A 20011-nucleotide genomic window follows, 5' to 3' on the forward strand; every position below is an offset into this window, starting at 1 on the left:
CGATAAGAAAGCATCATTCCATCAATTTTCCAATAGAGAGAAAAGAAAATTAGGTATGGTAAAACCACAGTTTAGTATATACAGTCACGAAGCCTGAGTTGTTAGGGTGCCAGGAACAATAGACTGTGCTGGTACTATTTCGCATTGTCTGTAATGAGGCGATATTAGCGATTCTAGTGGTTAGCAACTATCTATGGATGCATATTTACTACGTATTGAGCTTCGTGACTGTATATACTAGACTGTGGTAAAACCCCGACAGAAGAGTCCCTAGCCTTCCCTGGCGAGGCTAACAACCTTGCATCTGTATAGCATTTCCGTTGGGAAGCCCTTTGATTTAAACAGTACTGTTCTACTTAGCTACATAGAATGTTAGAGGTCTTCATATAGTCGGAGATTTAAGGAAGCTGATATATGAATTGAAGATGAAGAAATAACGCCAAAGAAACGGAGGGCTGGCCAAAGTTAAACTAAGAGATCCATAGCGCCACAGAATAATAATAATAATAATAATAATAATAATAATAATAATAATAAGAAGAAGAAGAAGAAGAAAAAGAAGAAAGATCTTAAAAAGTAAGATGCGGGACTATTGATTGTCAGAAAGTGAACAATTTGTTTTTGTTTTTTTACACTAGATGGACATAAAACACTGATTTGAAGAGGGATTGACTTAAAGAGAGACTCCACTGAAAATCATGAAACGTTTTCAAAAAAATATATATTGGCTGTATCACTTTTTAGAATATATATTTTCATACCGCAAATGGATTTAATTCAATTCTGATTAAAAATATGTTTATTTTTTTTAAATTAAGGCTGTAAGGGGGCGTGGCATTTAAAGAGCTGTGGCACGATCCCACGTGAAACTTTAAATCAACTTAAACAATACAAAATTTCTGATGCAACGATTGATGCCATAGGATCTCACGTGTTAAAATCATCCTTAGCTATAATTAGTAATCATTTGTACCCAACAAAATTTTTATTGTAAATGATTTCCTACGTTTTCTTATCTTAATGTTTTTTCTTTTTCTTTCCAAATGTCACAAAATTGTTTTGTTTACTTATTATTCTTTATGAATTGATTAGTAGGCCGATCTATCGAACCATTATTTAGGGCGGCTTTTGTTTAAACAAATTTCATTTCAAATACTTCGTTTTTACAAATTTCTGCTTACACATCTAGTAACTCTTTGTTCTAAAGTTGGCTCCCTGAATTTGCTAGATGAATGTTGTGGTGCAGAATTTTAGTAGGTATGTGTTACATAAATATTCATTTACTTTCAAGTTCATTTTTCCGTAAGTTTATCTTTCTTGATTCAATACTATCTTTTTTATGCCAAATATTAATAAATGTAGATGAAATTTGTACTGGAAGTATTTATGAGGTAGCTGCAGGTTTCTACGCATTTACTTTGTAAGAAATGCTGGTAGTTTATTTTATTAATTTTTTTTCATGGCTTATAGAAAAAAATAACATTTTCAATATTTCAAAAAAAATTTTCAAAGTGAATAAATAAAATATTCCATAAAATCAATGCATAGGAATGTTTCCCTTAGTCTTGTGAATGTATCCAAAAATAAAGAAGCTTAAAAATTGAGATCTTCTACTAAAAAATTGGGTTTGAAAATATTTCTAAAAAATTGAAAAGAAAATAAAAACTCAAAAGCCAAAAATATTTGGGAGTTCAAAACTTAAATTTTGTTAGCCCTTTACATAACAAACATGCTCTCAAAATCTGGTTGAATAAAATGATTAGGAAAAAGTTGTCATTTTTACCCTTAACAATACGCCGATTATCCTCAGAAGAAAGGTATAGATGTGTTTTATTACGAATATGGTGAATATTTTACTGGATCGTTACCAGTACACGGACTATTTGCTGGTGGCTGCATAGTATTTAGGGCAGTACATTTCAAAGAGTACCTATTGATTACTAACGAAGCAACACTAAATTCCGTTGTGTTTTCTTATTATCGTAAGTACCCAAGAAAGTTTTTAACGACTTTTTTTTTTATTTTCATACTACTTGTTTCATGAACGGCCACATATCAAGAGTAATTGCGGGTTTATTTACTAGCAGTTCATAACGGTTAGGAGACAAGGTTTCTAAAGTATCTACGTTGCTAGCTTCAACAGGCATAGGTTGAGGGACAGAGGGGTCCAAAAGCATACCCCGTTTTCCGCTTTCATTTTAATTAATTTTCCTTTCTATTTATTTACTCATTTATTTATTTATTTATTTACCATATTTACTTATTTCCTTATTTTTTATTTATTAACTTATTTATAAGAAGAGACCTGAGAAGTAACTGGTTTGAATCGACATGTTTTAAATGATTAGTGTACGTATGTCAAGAATGATGTTATTTTTTTGATTACGTGAAAACCCTATTTTTTAATTTAGCAAACTTACGAAATTCCCGAATGACATTTTAAAAATCTCTAAGAATCTATACCGCACTTCATGAAAACGTAACCTGAATTTTTATTTATATCCTAACATTCAGAGACTTATTCATTAATGACAGGATAAGGACAAACTTTTAAAATAAAATGTGAACAAATTCACTCTTACGTTATCGTCGTGTTTTCCACATTCTAAATGTCCCATCACGTACTTTCCAAATAAAAGACGAGGTCTTTGACCACTGCGACATGGCCAGTTCAACGCCTTTCGTATCTCAAGATGTTACATGTGATACAACACGTTCATTTGCTTCGAACACAGGTACGCGTATGCTAACATAGTCTTACAAGTGTTTGTTGTGCAATTTATGGTACTTCTGCTGCATACTGTGAAACTGCCAGCACTCATATAACAATAACTACGTGTAGGCAACAGCATAACAAATCACACATGAGTGCCGACATGCCAAAAGTGAATTACAACGACGTTTTGTTGTATCAAGATAACTTGACATGAATGCTGAAACAAAAGATATCACGCCCTCTCTCGCATGAAAAACTAAATTAGTGATTTTATAATGATAAAGGCGCAGCTATTACTAATTAAGACAGTTTGAGGCCTATTGTTCTCCAAACAGCTGGTTTATCGTTGTTATACGGATTGGAATCCAGCAAGACAAAAATGGATCCCTTTGGTAGCTCAATATACGATCCTTTCCTTTTGCAGAAACGATTTTGATCCCCGGTGTTGTGGATTGGTACTAATGGTGGACAACCGGGTTTCTCCCTTGTCTCTGAATAAATTTCATTTCACCAATGGTCCCTATTCCCTCTTTTACTTGTTTTAATTTCATATCAACCGATGTCGTAAAAACGGTTTCAGGATAAGGTGCACAAGCTTCGGTGTTCAAATATAGACATGATCGGTCATGTAACTGTTTGTCTGTGAAATACGCCAGATCTTGACACTCATTGAACGATATCCGCTGTTACGTAAATGAAGTACTGTGATCTCGTTGAAATTATAAAAGGTAGTAGTGACAATGGCGTTTAATTTAGCGACGTTTTCAACTGCAAATGTTATTCAGCGTCGAAATTCAAAGTAGGTAAAAAATGGCGGATTAATTTTGCCTGAAACCCTCTACCAGGGATAGCGTTCTTTAATAAACACGTTTTATTTAGCGACAATGTTCAACTGCAAATGTTACTAAGCGCCGAAATTCAACGTGGGCGAGAAGTGGCCGATGAATTTTGGAGTCCACTATCACGAACAAAGTTATTTTATATATGAACAGGTTTACAATGCTCAAGCATCTTCCTGTGTCCAATTTTTTCCTCTGTTTTCCCAGTCTCCATCTTCCAATCCTTTCTGTTGCATTTCTTCACTAATTTCCTCCATCCATGTAACCCGTGGTCTTTCACTCTTCCTTCTTCCTATAAATATCCATTCCAATATAACATGCGTATGTATCAGTCTCGGTAGTCTGTCATTCTCCACCTCCGAACGTAGTTAAAGCAATTTAATTGTTTACTATAGATATACCTATTTAATTATTCAATTTTGATATGCCATATTTCTCCTAATTTCCTTAATTATAATTTAACATTTAACTGCTTAACGATGAATGAAAAAGTGATGGCTAAGGGGAGGGAAATCACGCTTTACCCCTCCGCCCTGCTTGTGTATTAAGGGGTTGAAATGCCTGCCACTGCTCTACACTGTCGCTACCCCAGCACTACTATAGCAATGACTCATCGTTCCGATAGCATAAGTTAGAAACGTTCGTCTCTGTACACAAAAGCGCAATTTGGTTTATCTGGATAGTATCTTTATTAGTTCTCTCACAGTAGAACTTTATAATTTTGCTTATTTCGTGACATACTCTTGAGTGAATTTGGTTCCCTATACGCAGTCGAGCAAAGACATATTCTGCGTAAAAACATACTGAATTCAAGATACTGTATACGAAACATAATCACGAATCATAAATTTTCTTTTCAGGAATTAATTATAAGCTTCACCGTTCTCTCTCCTAAGATCACATTTATTAGAAATTAAAGTAGTCACTATGACACAAGAACTCTCATAAAACAATAAGGGAAAAACGAAAGTCAAACACACAAAGTTTTCAGGAGGAAGATGAATCTTCCTTACCTGATGAGAATGGAAAACAGATCCGGTAAATTTGTACCAGGAATTCTACCACTTTTATCAAACTGTAGAAGATAATATTCTGATATAATAATAATAACAATAATAATAACTCATATCGAGAGGACACTTAGTTATAGGAGTATATAGTGTTGAAGGAAAAAAAGAAGTATTACAATTCTATGAAAAAATGCAGGAAGAATTAAATAAGAATAAAAATCAATATATCATTATAATAGGAGATTTAAAAGCAAGAATTGGAAACCAGCCTATACCTAAAATTGCAGGAAAATATGGCCGAAGAACACATAAATGAGAGTGACAATCAGCTAAGATAATTTTCAACGTTCAACAAACTTAAAATTACAAATACATTCTTTAACAAAAGATATACACAAATACACATAGAATGTCCGTAGTCAAAGATCATTAATTGATTACATTATTGTAAACATACAATCAGTGCCACAGATTACACATACTAGAGTCTATAGCCTAAAGGAAGAGATGTATCTTCAGACCATAATTTAGTTATATCGAAAATAGGGTTATGAACAAGATGGAGAAAAACCAGAGTAAGATTAAGTGAAAGAAGAGACGAAATAATTTACGAAACAAATTTACTACAGGAACCGAGTATTAGGAGGCTTTATCAAGAAAGACTGTTACATACATAATTGTTTTTAATCATTGTTCATTGTGAATGGATTAGTAGGCCGATCTATGAACCCTTATTTAGGGCGATTTTTTTTTCATTTAAAAAATATGGTTTGAAAGTTATAAAAGAAGATGATGATATTGACAAATAATGGGCTAATATACTAGAAGCAATTCAAAGAGCAGCAGATGAAGCAATTGGTAAAAATAAGAAACATAGATGAAAAGCAGGGATAAGAATTTGGAATGATGAAACTAAAAAAGCAATTGACGATAAAAAAAAGCATATAAGAAGTACCTCCAAAATAGAACAGAGAAATCAAAACAGGATTAGCAGGAGAAAAGAAGTCTTGCAAAATCTATTGCTAGTAAATTAACCTCGTCTCACGGGAGAACATAATAAGTCAGCTGGAAAATGATATACACATGGCAGACAATAGTTTGCGTATAAAATAATCAAGACATTGCAAAAGGAAGGAAAAGATAAAGTTAGAATAAATTATATACCAGAAGAAGAATGGTTAAAACTTTATACAGAGTTGTAGTATAAATGAAAAGGGAATAAAGGTGAAACTACAGAAGCTGTAATTGAAATGTCTGTCGATTTAATTACTGAGGAAGAATTGCAATGTTCATTACAAAGCACAAAAAACAGAAAATCACCTGGACCAGACGGAATTAACACAGAATTTCTAAATATGACGGAAAGAAACTTAATCAAAGACTATTGAATTTCTTAAATAAATGTTGGAAAAGGAGAATAATTCCTAAGAGCTGGTATGATGCCCATGACATCACAATATTTAAAATATGAAAAAGAAACTTATGTGACTGATAGCTATCGGGGTATATGTCTCCTGAATATAGGATATAAGCTACACAGAAAAAAAAAATATAAATACACGTTTAAATGTAATTACAGAATCGTTACTATTAGAAAACCAAATGGATTTCAGGAAAGGATGCTCCTTCATTGACAACATATTTGCAATTAATCAAATCATTGAAAACAAAAGAGAATATAATCTCGAAACACATATAGCTTTTGTTGATCTAGAAAAAGCCTTTGATAAAGTATGTAGGACTACATTGTGGAAAATATTAGAAAAGAATGATCATCCTGAACATTTAATAAATGCACTGAAGAATATTTATGAAGAAACAAAGATAAACATTATATTAGGAAACGGACAGCTGTCTCGAGATATGATTATTATTAACAATGGTTTTATTATTAACAAGGATGCAATAAATTTGTCTCTGTTGTTATTTAATAGCTATATGGACGATATTCTCCGAAGGTTAAAAGAAGAAATACCACGTGAAATTAAATTAGATAAAAATAATACACTTAAAATGCTACTCTTTGCAGATGACATGATGTTAATTGAAGATAATGGGAATAACGTAGAAATAAATACGCATAAATTACAAAAATTATCCCAAGATTATAATTTTAACATTTTAACTGAAAAACTCAAAAATTAAATTATGGCTTTTAGAAGAAAAAACATGAGATCATAGATAATTTTAAACAATGAAGTAGTAGATCAGATTGGAAGTTTTAATTATCTAGGTTATAACGTAAGATATAAATAAAAAACGAATAAATAAAGAATAAACTAAATAAATTTAAACATATCTGCGGAGTAATAGCAAATACATTAAAAAGAAAAACTAGAAGGGAAACAAATCTAAAATGCTATAAAGCAGTAACTGTTCTGGTTTTATTATATGGATCTGAAACATGGACTGTAAAGAGGACAGTTTGGAATCACACAGAAGTTGCAGACATTAAATACCTTCGAACAATAAAAGGATGTACTAGATTAGATCAAATTTAAAATGGAGATATACGAAAAGAATTAAATATATTTTCATTGAATGAAAAAGTTATAACATATAGGGAAAAATGGAAAAATCATTTCTTGAGAAATAATAATTCCCGCATTCCACTACAAACATATATGGGTTGATATCAGCTGTCTGGCTATAGAGATGTAGAAAGACCTGCAAGAAGATGGCACGAAACATTAGGCCGGAACAGGAGTGCTCTCCTAATCCTTGAAGAGATGATGATGATGATGATGATGGTGCATGTAATCTATGTTCTGATCACTTTTGTAACCAAACAAATGTGAAATAATTCATTACACATTTATATCGATAGCAAAGTTTAAGTATCCTGGATAGTGATAAATTAAAATAATCAAGTGCTTAATAAGATAAGCGACAATATCTTTCGATATACAATGAAATCTTATGTCTACTCGCATTTACAATATACGCAAGTTCTTGGTTGAAACACGTGAATTCACTTAATCTGATAAGGCGTATGTATCTCCATTACGTGGAGTTTGCCATTCAAGAACTCTGCAATTTAGCACAATTTACAATTCATTTTTATATTTTCAGATATGCCTAGTGTGTTGGTGGTGGTCTTTAGTTCGCTTCAAACCACCAACACACTTCTACAAACATCAAGACATATACATATAAATCATCTTCACATATACAGTCCCTGATAAACTTTGATTACACACAGCAATCATTAATGATAATTATCTGTATGTTGTTATTAAAATCAGATGAATATTTTAGATCTAAATGATCAATAATAACCACTATTCGTATCAATGTCAGATAACATTCAGTTCACAATATATACGTATACTACACGAAATGAAATTCTACATGTATAATTACAACCAATCGACAACATAAGATCCATCAGTCACAACACAACATCAATATTGTATATATTACCTTAAGACATTCTTCGAACAATGTGAATTTTAATTAATTTTTAAGCTAATATACTCATTTTATTCATTTTATTCATAATTTATTTTAACATCATTGATAAATCGTATAATCCTAATTGATTAATTTGTATTCATACTGTAACATGAGTTATATGTATACATAATCAATTTCAATTTCAATTTCAAAGTTTGCATCACATTGAAATTAATTATCCTTAATTTTATTTATACTTTTATACATAAAGCTCATGAAGATCCAACACCATGTATAATACATTGCTCATTTGTTATTTGCTCAATTTGATCAAGGTTCAGATTACATATTTTATTATATCTGATGATGCCCAATAAGGCGAAAACGTTAATATATTCCATATTCATATAGCAAATAAACATTTGCAAAACAGATGTGTCTTATGATTGAAATTTATATATACTTATTTTATTAATTTAGCACAAGAAATTCAAATTAATAACATCTAAAAATTCGTATAAAATGGCTTCAAATGGAATACCTGTGTCTTCAGAAATATGGCTTAAGGTTATTGTGAGCCTTAAATATGAAATGGAGTCATGTAATTGTGCAAGTGTAGTCGATAATGACAGATTTTTATTTTCTTCGAATCTCGGTCTGTAACATCTTGCTCATCTTCCAGTCAGGTCGCGTTATTTTATTATAAATCAACTGTTAGTTTATTCATGTAATATTCTTCAACATTTATATCTCATACGAACAGAGATTGAAAAATGTTAATTCTACTGACGTAAGTATCAACAAACCGAGAAGGGGCGTGACCTACAGAAAACAAAATACGATCTGATTTAGACTGTGACGACAATCATAATATCGGCGACTATGATATTGGTGATGTTTGTGATGCTATAATAAGGGATCTATGTAAATCTCAGGTCAATATTCAAGATTAAACAAAGCTATTTTCTAAAATAAGTCATTTTTAGTTTTACAAATCCGATCTAAACGGAGCAGAACGAATTTAGTAACTAATGTTGTAATAACAGTTCGTTGAGAAATCGCCAAGATCAGAACACGAACATCACTGAGACATATATAAACAGACTACCATTTTAACGCGTCAGATAACAAACCAGGCCAGAAATATAACAAAGTCACTAAAAGCTTAATAAAACATAAATACACAGACTGACAGTGGCAATAAAACAAAGAACGTAAAATAATAAATTGCATAATTCGAGATAAAATTCCATGTATGAACAAAAAATAGATTACATAGTTGCAAAAGGACCAGCATGAAATGAAAACTAGAATGGACAACGGTAACTAATAATAATTTAAAACAACCCGAGCGAGTTGGCTCGGACGGTAACGACGCTTTAAGAAAGTTCTCTGCGCCTTTTACAACAGATAAGTTGTTACAGTAATTTATTTTCGTCACACTTTTTATTTGTTGGTAAATTACTTTACGTATTATAGGCCGTGGAGAACAGAAGGGCATGACATGGCTAAAACTTTGAAGCGTCTGAGAAACCGAATATAGGCCTGCGATATACAAACTCAAACCTCAAAACACAAAATAATCCTACAAAACTCAATATGAAAATAATTAAGACAATTACCAATACATAGTGATTAAAAATAACTCTACAAATTCTGGCGATGAGTTCTCCACATCTAACAAAAAAAAAGGTGTCATATAGGCCCTACACATACAGCATATCTATCTGAAAATGAGTGGTTTATGAGTTATGCTTGAGCTTCGAGGTATAATCCTACAGTTTGTTGATTAAATTAATTATCCCCTTCAATTGATATTACCAATAAGACAATTCTACAGACTGAAATAGTACCAGAAACAAGTAATGGGCCGAGTCTTGATGCCAGTTCTCCTCTACGTACGCAAAACGTTTTGCAAGTCTGTTCACAAGTAACATATATAAAGGCGCTCTTATTTACTGAAGCAAGAATGATGCTGAATCTGATCAGAAAGAGGAAAAGGAATTGGCTGGGTCACTGGTTGAGAAGAAACTGCATACTGAAGGACGCATTGAAAGGAATGGTGAAAGGGAGAAAAATTCGTGGCAGAAGAAGATATCAGATGATAGACGACATTAAGATATATGGATCATATTCGGAGACAAAGAGGAAGGCAGAAAATAGGAAAGACTGGATAATGTTGGGTTTGCAGTGAAAGACCTGCCCTTGGACAGAACACTATGAATGAATTAATACAATACAACAGTACAATGTATCCTACTTTATGGTGCTGAAATATGGAGGTCAAACAGAAGCACAATAATAAATAAATTGTTGCAACTGAGATGATATGGACAATGTGAAGAGAAGATCCTCAAATAGACAAAGAAGTCCTCCACTGGGTATCGCCTGAAAAAAGTACTACTTGGGAAGAATGGAATAAGGGACAGTATGCGGAAAAGAAACTTGGAAAATTAAAAGTGCATGGGACGCGAGCTCTGGAGGAAGAAGAATATCTTTCGGTTGAGGAAATCTGTGAGTAACACAGAAATATTCCTCCGAAATTAAAATAAATAATCACAACAAGTTTATATAGTAATCTAGTGTCTGTTAACTTGAAGCGAAAGAATGAAACAAAATTATTCTAAAACGAGCATCATGCCCGTTCAGAATACTGTAAATATACGTATTTGGTACTTGTTAAAATTAAGGATCTGCATTACAAAAACCACTGTTCTGTGATTAATAACCGGTCGGGATCGCAAAAACAGTATTCTTCATTCTCTGGACACAGCTAGTGAGAAAGCAACAAATGAACCAAAGAAGATTAAACATAATGAAATGTGTCGTCTTGGCTACCAAATTAAATCAGGTGCATTCAACACTGACACTTGAACCACTGTCTAATATATATACAGTCACGAAGCTTGAGTTGTTGAGGGTACTAGAAACAATAGACTGTGCAGGTACTATTTCGCATTGTCTGAAATGAGGCGATAGTAGCGATCCTAGTGGTTAGCAACTATCTATGGATGCATATTTACTACGTTCTGAGCTTCGTGACTGTATATACTAGACTGTGCTTGAACTACGATTTCTATAGCGCTAATACCACTGTCTCCAGCGACAGTCAATGCAAAAAATATGCAATTTAAATTCGATTATTCTTTTCTCACAAGCAACTACTTATTCGCATTTGATTGATGTTAATACATTCATTATATATATATATATATATATATATATATATATATATATATATAAACTGAACTTTACTCCAATGATTGAATTTCATACAAATTCTATAATAGGATATCACGGGACATTTAAAGAACGTGTAAAAAAAAAGAACAAATACGGTCTGTTTCCTTACCTTTAACATGTACGGGGCAGACTTTCAAAATACAGAACTGCCCCATTAAATACGAAATAAACGGCCACCTTAGTCAAAGATAAGCATAAGGGCTGCACTTCAAGTTTAAGAATAGAAACATATAAAAACTACAGTGAACAGGGTGTGAATTGACCGGGGCGGTGGGTCGGGGATCGTCCCCCGTTGTTATTTTACTTAGTTATCTAACGACGCAGTATCAGCTACGAGGTTATTTAGCGTCGATGGGATTGGTGGTAGCGAGATGATAAATTTGGTGAGATGAGGCCGAGGATTAGCCATAAATTACCTAACATTTTCCTTACAGCTGGGTAAAACCTCAGAAAAAATCCAACTAGGTAATCAGCCCAAGCGGGACCGTCGCCTATTGAAAAGGTATTACGTTCCTTCTGCCAGGAACAACATTTATTCCCTTCAAGTGTCCAATTTATAGTGCCCATATTTTATACTGTATGTTATGCATGCAGCACATAGCTATTCTCATTTCTTCTGTTATGTAAGTTAAGCGCGACAACATTACGACTCGGCCAACACTGCTAATTATTATGGACAGTATTTTTATCGGCAATTAACATTTTAATGTCCCTCCCTCATGAAAAAAGGCAATTCGCACTCTGACAGTAAATGTATGAAATCGACGACAAGCTAAATTATCTGTTGAATAACTGTCTCTTAAAAAATTATTTTATTCTTCAAATGTCGCAACATATTATTTCTTGAGTTGAAAGTTCGTTGTAAATAGACAAAAATGCCATGAAACGTCTCAATTGACACCACTTGACCAAACAATCAGCAGGATTACCAACTGAACAGTGACGTCACAAGTTAACTGTACAACTGTATTACGTAATGACCGCATCACCTTCACGCATCGTATTTCAAAGTTGATGCAACTTTACAATGTTTTTCGTGTTAACATCATCCAATTTAAATCTCAGATAATCTAAATAACACATATTGGCTATATAAAAAAATATTTACCTTAGATAATGTTGTGAAAGGTGACGACACCAGTAAGCAGAGTTGTGCAAGAAGCTTCAGCTGTACCTCTTCAACGTCAAAGCTGTTGGTACTCGTAATAAAGAAATTGATTTGCCTCTTCTCGTAGATCTCAACAAACTGCTTGGCTGCTTGGTTACCTAACTGACATTTAAAGTTATTTTTAGTCACTGAAAAATCTGCGTATTTTAAACGCTGACGCTATGAACGAAAGTTTAAAAAGCACTGGCACGTGGTTAGAACACGAAAACCATGTGTATTTTACTTTGACACTGGAAGGTTTAATTACATTAACTTCCAAATTCATAGATTACATATTTATTTATACCTACATTAGCGAATTAATACTTCACTGTGTAATATTATTATATTATAACTTTTCATAGGCTTTTATTTGCTTGTATTTTATGGATATACAGGTACAAATATTTTAAATTTACTTATTACTTTTATACATGTTTGTATATACTAAATTATTCGAATATCTTGTTGGATTAGTGCATACAGCGACAGCCTATGGACTGGAATAGTCCGGGTTGAATCCAGAATAAGGCGGCGGAATTTTCCATCAATGGCTCCAGAGCCTTCCTATAAAATAGTACGTTGGTGTTTGCCGGTAATAAAAAGCCACCGAAGTAACAATGAATTACTTAACACCTTCTAGTGCCGAGATCGGTCCAGAAAGGATGAGGTCTCTACCTCCCTGCCTCTTGTTGTACAACGTTACAACGTACGTATACACTTGAAGTGTAAAGTCCCAGCATTTTTAGCTTAAAATACAATTTATTTTAAATAGTTTTGGTTGCCGTGAGTTTTAATTAGTTAATATGAATTTATTTTAGCTACAGCGTCGGCATGTTTCAGTTTAATTAAATATATATTACTTCAAATGTGCGTGTAATTGTAATAATTTACATACATACATACATACATACATACATACATACATACATACATACATACATACATACATACATACATACATACATACATACATACATACAAATGTCTAGTCTTTGAGTGTATTATTTAAAGTATTTCCAACTTCATTATTATTATATTTTTGGTCGATGGAAAATACTTGTCTAAAAAAACGAGTATTTTCCGTGGACCAAAAATCCAACACAAATGCCGGTGCTGCGCTTATCATTTACAATATTGATTTTAATTAAATATTTCAATTTAACCAATTATTGTAATTTTTAAATCAATTATTTAAGAATGTTATATCAAGTATGAGGTTATCTAGCGTCGATCAAATTGGTGATAGCGATATTGTATTTTGGCGAGATAAGCCTTTGTAAGGAGTCTCCTTACAGTTGGGAAAAACCTAGGAAAAAACCCGACCAGATAATCAGTCCAAGCCGGATTCGAACCTGCGCCCATGAGCAGCAGGATTACAGCTCGATAATCCCTAGGCTACATCGGTGGCCGAACTATTATTACTCAATTATGAGTTCAGTGGAATATTTTAATTTACAGACCATGATACTAATTAATTATTTGGGTCAGTTATCACTTAATTGCATATTTAACTGAATATTTTTGTTTCATCATTTGTGTCATTAATACTTCGATGTAGATTTGACAACATATTTTTCGTAATAATATTTTTATCAAAATAAAAATAATCCTAAATTAAATTTGCAAGGTCAGAAATGCCACTCAATTCGCAAAATCTAGATGTGTAACTTGATTTAAACTCACTTTTATTCCTTAAGAATCACGTTCTCACACGTTAGCTCAATTCCTCATTCTTCACCAAATCCACTCGTCGTTACGTAAAGAAAAATTCAGCACGATACGTAACAAAATCCTTGAACTCAAAGAACAATCACAGCACAAAAAGCACTCGAGGACTAACACGAGCAGCACTACTTAGCAACCGATCAGCTGATCCGTCTGTTACTTCACTTCTTAGAAATCCCTGTTGCAGCTCTTTTCTGTCTTCTTTTGCCACTCTCTCTTTCTTGAACTTGAATCTAGTACAAAAAGTAGCGAATCCTGCCAGACACTGGGGCCAACTCCAAGTTGCAGACCTTGTCTCTCTCCCGCCACAGCTCGACCGCGCTATCCAGCGTATGACATAGGACTGAGTCAACTTCGATGCTGAACGACGACTATAACACGCGAGTTGGGAATCTGCAAACTCACCGTCACCGGCTAGTTATGTTAGGTCTGGGAATATCTCGTAACTCTGGGATACGTTACCATTATCTGCTTGCCAACTCTCTAAACCTCTCCCCTCCTCATCCTCCTCCTCTGCCGGCACTTCTCCTCCATCTCCCTTCCTCATTGCTATTCTATGTTTTATATTACAGTGTGTTTATATGCGTGTATTGTATGGTATTATCTTTGGCTACTTCAGTACAATCGCATAACCTCTCTTCTTTTTTCGATCTATTTCCATTCTGTACGATCATATACACACAATGTTAATGTTTTGTTAACATTATTACATTCCATTATTACCTTGTAAACAACCTATTCGCTTATTAGAATTCGCGATTCAATTTATATTGTCAGTTCACTCTCGGTCATTTCTCATATAAAGCCCCAAGAATTTTTATATTGAACTAGCAACAATAACTATGACTTAAAATAATGCAATATAACCATATGTAGGGTTACCAAATGTCCGTCCTTTGAAGATCTGTCCTCTCTGTACTGTATGAATAATATTAAGAATAATAGCCTAATAATAACAAGAATAATGATAATAGTAATAATAATAGTTACAATAATAACTCCCACGCTACATACAAACTATTATTAAAGAACTTACTAATGTGTCTGTATTTTATCTTTCCAAATTATGGTAACCCTGACTGTATGTTTACATAATACTGTACTTTCAGAAAAAGAATACACAAAATGTGTACAAAAAGTAAATGTCAAAGACCAGAATTTTGCTCTCAAGAAGTATAACTCAGAAAATAACAGAAAAGGAAGCAGTGACATTTTGAGAGAAATCTATATTATAGGTGACATAATATATGTATGAAGATTAAAAAAAAGGAAAACGAATACGATTTGTACAAGTCAAGTTGACTGCAGCAGAATCGAAAATATAACTGTGAAAAGATTAGAAAATCTCCAAGAAAAAACTGGGGGAAACATGATACCAAATCCTAAATTATTTGGAAAATACAAATCACATATCTACTATAAAAATTACACAGAAAATTAAAATTTTATATCTGTTAAGAGTAACTGGCATTTATTGTTGAAACATGATATACATCGGACTCCCAAAATAATTTTGGAAAGGTTAGATTCTGTACAAATTGAATCTTTACACTGAAGCAGTTAACAGGAAAAAGAAAAGAATTTAGACTACTTACGTATGACATGTTCACTGATTATTAGAAAGCATTTGATTAACTTCAAAGGAAACTGGTTTGGAAAGTATTAACAAATGTTGGGGTCCTCGCTCATTCAGTTACAGCATTCAATCATAATCCTAATAAAATAAGGATTCGAACCCTGAGAAATGGTACAACTGCAGCAGATATTAACCAAGGAGTCAGACAAGAATGTTCAATTTCACCCACACTTCTTAACGCCTATATTGACGAGGTCATGAGAAACTGGCTGATAACGATAACAGAGACTACTTAAAGTACTAAAACATACATTTTAATACCTTACTCTTTGTTGATGATCAGCCTGTTAAAGAGCAGGTCTGGGCGATATTATCTCGATTGAGTCACTGCAGACTATCTCTAATTTCCCACTCCACCTTCCCCGGCAGACTATTATGTTTCGGACCGATACGAGTAAACAAGAAGGCAAGCACTGCTGAGTGACGGATTGTGTAAGATTTCGGGTCTCGCTGGTCGCCTAAAATCCACCACTGATGCACTGTGCATTATTGTGTGTACGTTTCTAAAGCGGTGTAAGCGAAAAGGACACGGTCGGAAGTATCTTCTTTCCTTTCTCCTTCTCTTTATGCCATGGGTTGTTATAGAGGGATCTGAGAATGAAGTTCAGACAGCTATTATTAATGAATGCAGTATAAAAATGTCAACAAATAAAACCTAAAGTGATGGCGTTCCAAACCCATCATTAGGGCCAAAATCATGGTAGACAAAAAATCATCTAACAGATAAGTGAGTTCAATTATCCATCAATTCGGATATAAAAGTTTCGATGATGTTGAAATAAAATTTTGAATACCGTAAATTTATACAGCTTTGTGAGAAAATACAACGAACACTAAAACATAAAATGTGAAAGGAAGCAAAACCGTATTGCCAATGTTAATACATATGGATGAGAAAGCTGCTTATTAACGTCAGATCAACTAAGGCAAGTTGAATCATTAAAAATGAGATTTCTACGTTTTGTAACAGTACACACATTATTAGATCATAAAAGAAGTATCCACATCTGACAAGAGCTGAATGTCGAATCAATTGTAGCTACTGTATATATTGAAAGACACAAAATAAACTAGAGAAAGCATGTCCAGGGTACGCCAGAAACCCGAATAACATAGGCTGTCTTTTAATATAGTCCTACAGGAAAGAGAAATTTGGGTCGACCATTGAAATGATGGTGTAAACAATTTTGAGACAGAACGGGCCAAAAGTTGATGATGATCATAATAATGATAATGACGACGGTGATGATGACGACACATTAATCAAGAATGGGTAAATTTTAATAATTATACGAGATTCTGGATGTTCACAGGCACACATACTCTCGTATTACTATATGTAGGCTATCTATATTGAACAGACGGAAGTTTATAAATTAATGAAATAAAATTATATTACTGAAATTATATTTTTACGAGAAATTCATATCCAGGCAATTAATGTTGGTAAAAAAAAAGCAGAGATGAAGGTAGTCCATTAGAGGCCCCGAGAGTCCCTAAAGCTGCATCTACACGGTTCAATTTTCCATGCGCGTACACATGCAATCTGGGAAGAATATTGAAAAAATCAATATTAAAACGCGCGTTCAATTATTAGGATGCATGAAGATTTTGTGTCTACATGGTGCGCCGTTTTTAACGTCGTCTTCACTATGTAGGCTATATATATACTAGCCTAATTAATATTAAATATCACTCTTGCATGCATTGCTTGAATGCGTAAAGTTGAAAGAAAAGTTGAACCGTGTAGATGCATCTTTAGGATGGTGGCGGAATGTTGAGGCGTCCACCTTACGAAAAAAAAAATAGCATTAGAAGCAGTAGGGAAGTAAGTTCTATCTGAAAGGCTGAAAGCCGTCTTTGCAACCAAGGAAATATGCTCGATATTTATTTCTGTTAGAGGTTGAGTGAACTCCAGGGCCATGGTGCGGCCGGAAGGATTAGATCAATGGAGGAAATCAATAACCCCATCGGTAAATTAGATTGACGACATTTCGACTTGCAGCGCAACGCCTTATTCGCGAAGCTACCGGACGCTCTGTAAAAAATCAAGACGTGAGATAAAACAAACATTTTCATTTTTTTTATCGTTTAGCTCAGAGTAGCCCAAGGGAGGTCGGTAAATCCGGCAGTAGGGGCAACTGTCCCTATTGAAGAGCCAATATCTTTTACTTTTTTAATGTATTTCTACATATCGCAGTCACAATTACATATACAGTATTTTTCATGTGCACTGCTTTCGTTACAATATATAGGCGCAAAGATAATAATCAGCAAATTATGTTACGCCTAAAAATTAACACCGGCGTAATTCAGGTTGCCTGCTCATCAGAAGTTGGGATCGAGCGTGGGTTCAATTCCTGGTTGGGCTGATTTGTTTTATTTTTTTTTTCGAGGTTTTCCCCAACTAATAGGTAATCCACGGCGAATCCTCGGACTTATCTCCTATCATCAATTACATCGACGTCAAATAACCTAGTAGTTGGTATAGCGTCGATATAACTGAATAAAATATGACAGCAGATTAGTTGAATCTCTATAATTGCGTGAAACGTTTGTAAGTGGTTGGTGGTTGTGTGATTGTATGGGTTTGGGTGTTTGTAGGTTATGTTGTGTATGAAATACGAGGGTGCTTCAAAAAGTAAGATAACAAGAGCTCGCATGGACAAATATTATGTCATAGGCAGATATACTGATACACAGTAGTAGTTCACTGGTAAGCACGCATTACTTTTCAACATAGTACACTTGTCCACACACTTGTTCCAATCTTAGACCAAGGCATCAATACCGGCATAGAAGAAATCTACGTCAAGTCCCTGAAGCCACGTCATGACGTCTCGCTGGACGGCCGTATCGGTGCTTCTTCAACGGTCGGAAGGGTTGGTATTCACTGAGTTCCAGGTCGGGACTGTAGGTAGATTGGTCCAGTGCCTCCCATCGAAACCGCCGGTTCGCACCGTACACCTCAACAAGTTGACAATGAATTTCTGCTGGTGAGGTGCCATTCAGACACAAAAACAGAATCTCACTACGCACTTCCATGTTTGACCATGTTTCCTGCGCGCAGCCATCTTACAACTGATATTGCGAAGGTCTGACGAAAAATATGCGCCATCTAATTGCTGCGTGATAAAGCTGTGGTCTGCTGCTGGGGGTCTGGCGGAAAATTCGAACAAGAGGGAGAATATGTCACCCGCGAGAGCTCTTGTTACCTTACTTTTTTAATCATCCTCGTAAATTAAAGATCATTTTGCATATTTCATTATAATGAGTTATTTTACTTGTATCATTTATGCTACTTTGCGAGTTGCGCGCCGCTTTCGCTAAGGAACAAGATGCGAGTACAATATTACATAAATAGTGAAGTAAATTTTTACCGAATAACTTATGTACCTATTTAAACCCTACTCAGTACGTTGAATTCCAAAATGTAACTACATATTTTTATCGATTTTAATCTAGAAACACGAGAAACAGGAAATATAGAAGAAAAAAAGAAATCCAAGCATTTTCCTTTAAAACGGAAAGGATTTGAAAGTAATTTCACAAGAGGGTAAGCGGTGATGGTGGTGGTGGTGGTGGTGGTGGTGGTGGTGGTGGTGGTGGTGGTGGTGGTGGTGATGATGATGATGATGATGTTACGTTGCTTATGTTGATGGCAATGACAATGATGACTATGGCTATAATAATTAGGAATAATAATAATAATAATAATAATAATAATAATAATAATAATAATAATAATAATAGGTTTGTTTCTGCAGCAGTTTCCAACTTTACCAACCGCCATGAGCATGCGCACATCGACTTCACTGTTCGTGCAGCGATAACTTCAAACTCAGACTACTTGCTGATTGAAGTCAGGCGTTCTTGCAGCCGTCACCAAATCATTTCCTGTCAGAAAAATTTGCGGATCAAGAAAAAACAAACAAACCAGAGTGACGCATGCGCATAAAACTAATTGTGTTTTACTTTTATTCACTAGATTGGCTACAGACGTGGACCTACGTTTTGCATATACTACTAGGGTCAGAAAGTACCGGGTGGCAACGCCATGCTCTATAGGCAAGTTCTCTCCTTTGTCCGTGTGGTATGTGACCTACTCTCCAGGCGTATAGACTCAGTGCGGCTGTGCATGAAAATGGGGAAGACAATCGAAATACAGTGCAGCTCTCAGCTTCGTTTAGTGAAGACGTGTAGGTATGTGTGGTAAAATGAGCTTGAAATAGCAGAGAGATAACATTTTTGTGTTAAACTCAGTAAAACATTTACTGAGACTTTGGAACTCATGCG

At 34.2% G+C, this 20011-nt stretch overlaps 1 protein-coding gene across 4 annotated transcripts in view; it reads right to left on the reverse strand.

Moving 5' to 3' along the window:
• The window catches only part of LOC138694633 (monocarboxylate transporter 9-like), a 326720-nt gene that overhangs the window by 82376 nt on the left and 224333 nt on the right, over positions 1 to 20011 (reverse strand). The window contains exons 1-2 of one of the 4 annotated variants that reach the window (XM_069818550.1): positions 14038 to 14521; positions 12313 to 12470 (exon numbers count right to left, since the gene is read on the reverse strand). The gene's annotated coding sequence lies outside the window, so the exon portion shown is untranslated. Of the gene's footprint in view, positions 1 to 12312; positions 12475 to 14037; positions 14523 to 20011 lie in introns of those variants that run through there. The other 3 variants (XM_069818549.1, XM_069818551.1, XM_069818552.1) reach the window with 3 other exon arrangements.

This window comes from Periplaneta americana, chromosome 2, assembly GCF_040183065.1.
Source record: "Periplaneta americana isolate PAMFEO1 chromosome 2, P.americana_PAMFEO1_priV1, whole genome shotgun sequence".
Taxonomy (NCBI): Eukaryota; Metazoa; Arthropoda; class Insecta; order Blattodea; family Blattidae; genus Periplaneta; species Periplaneta americana.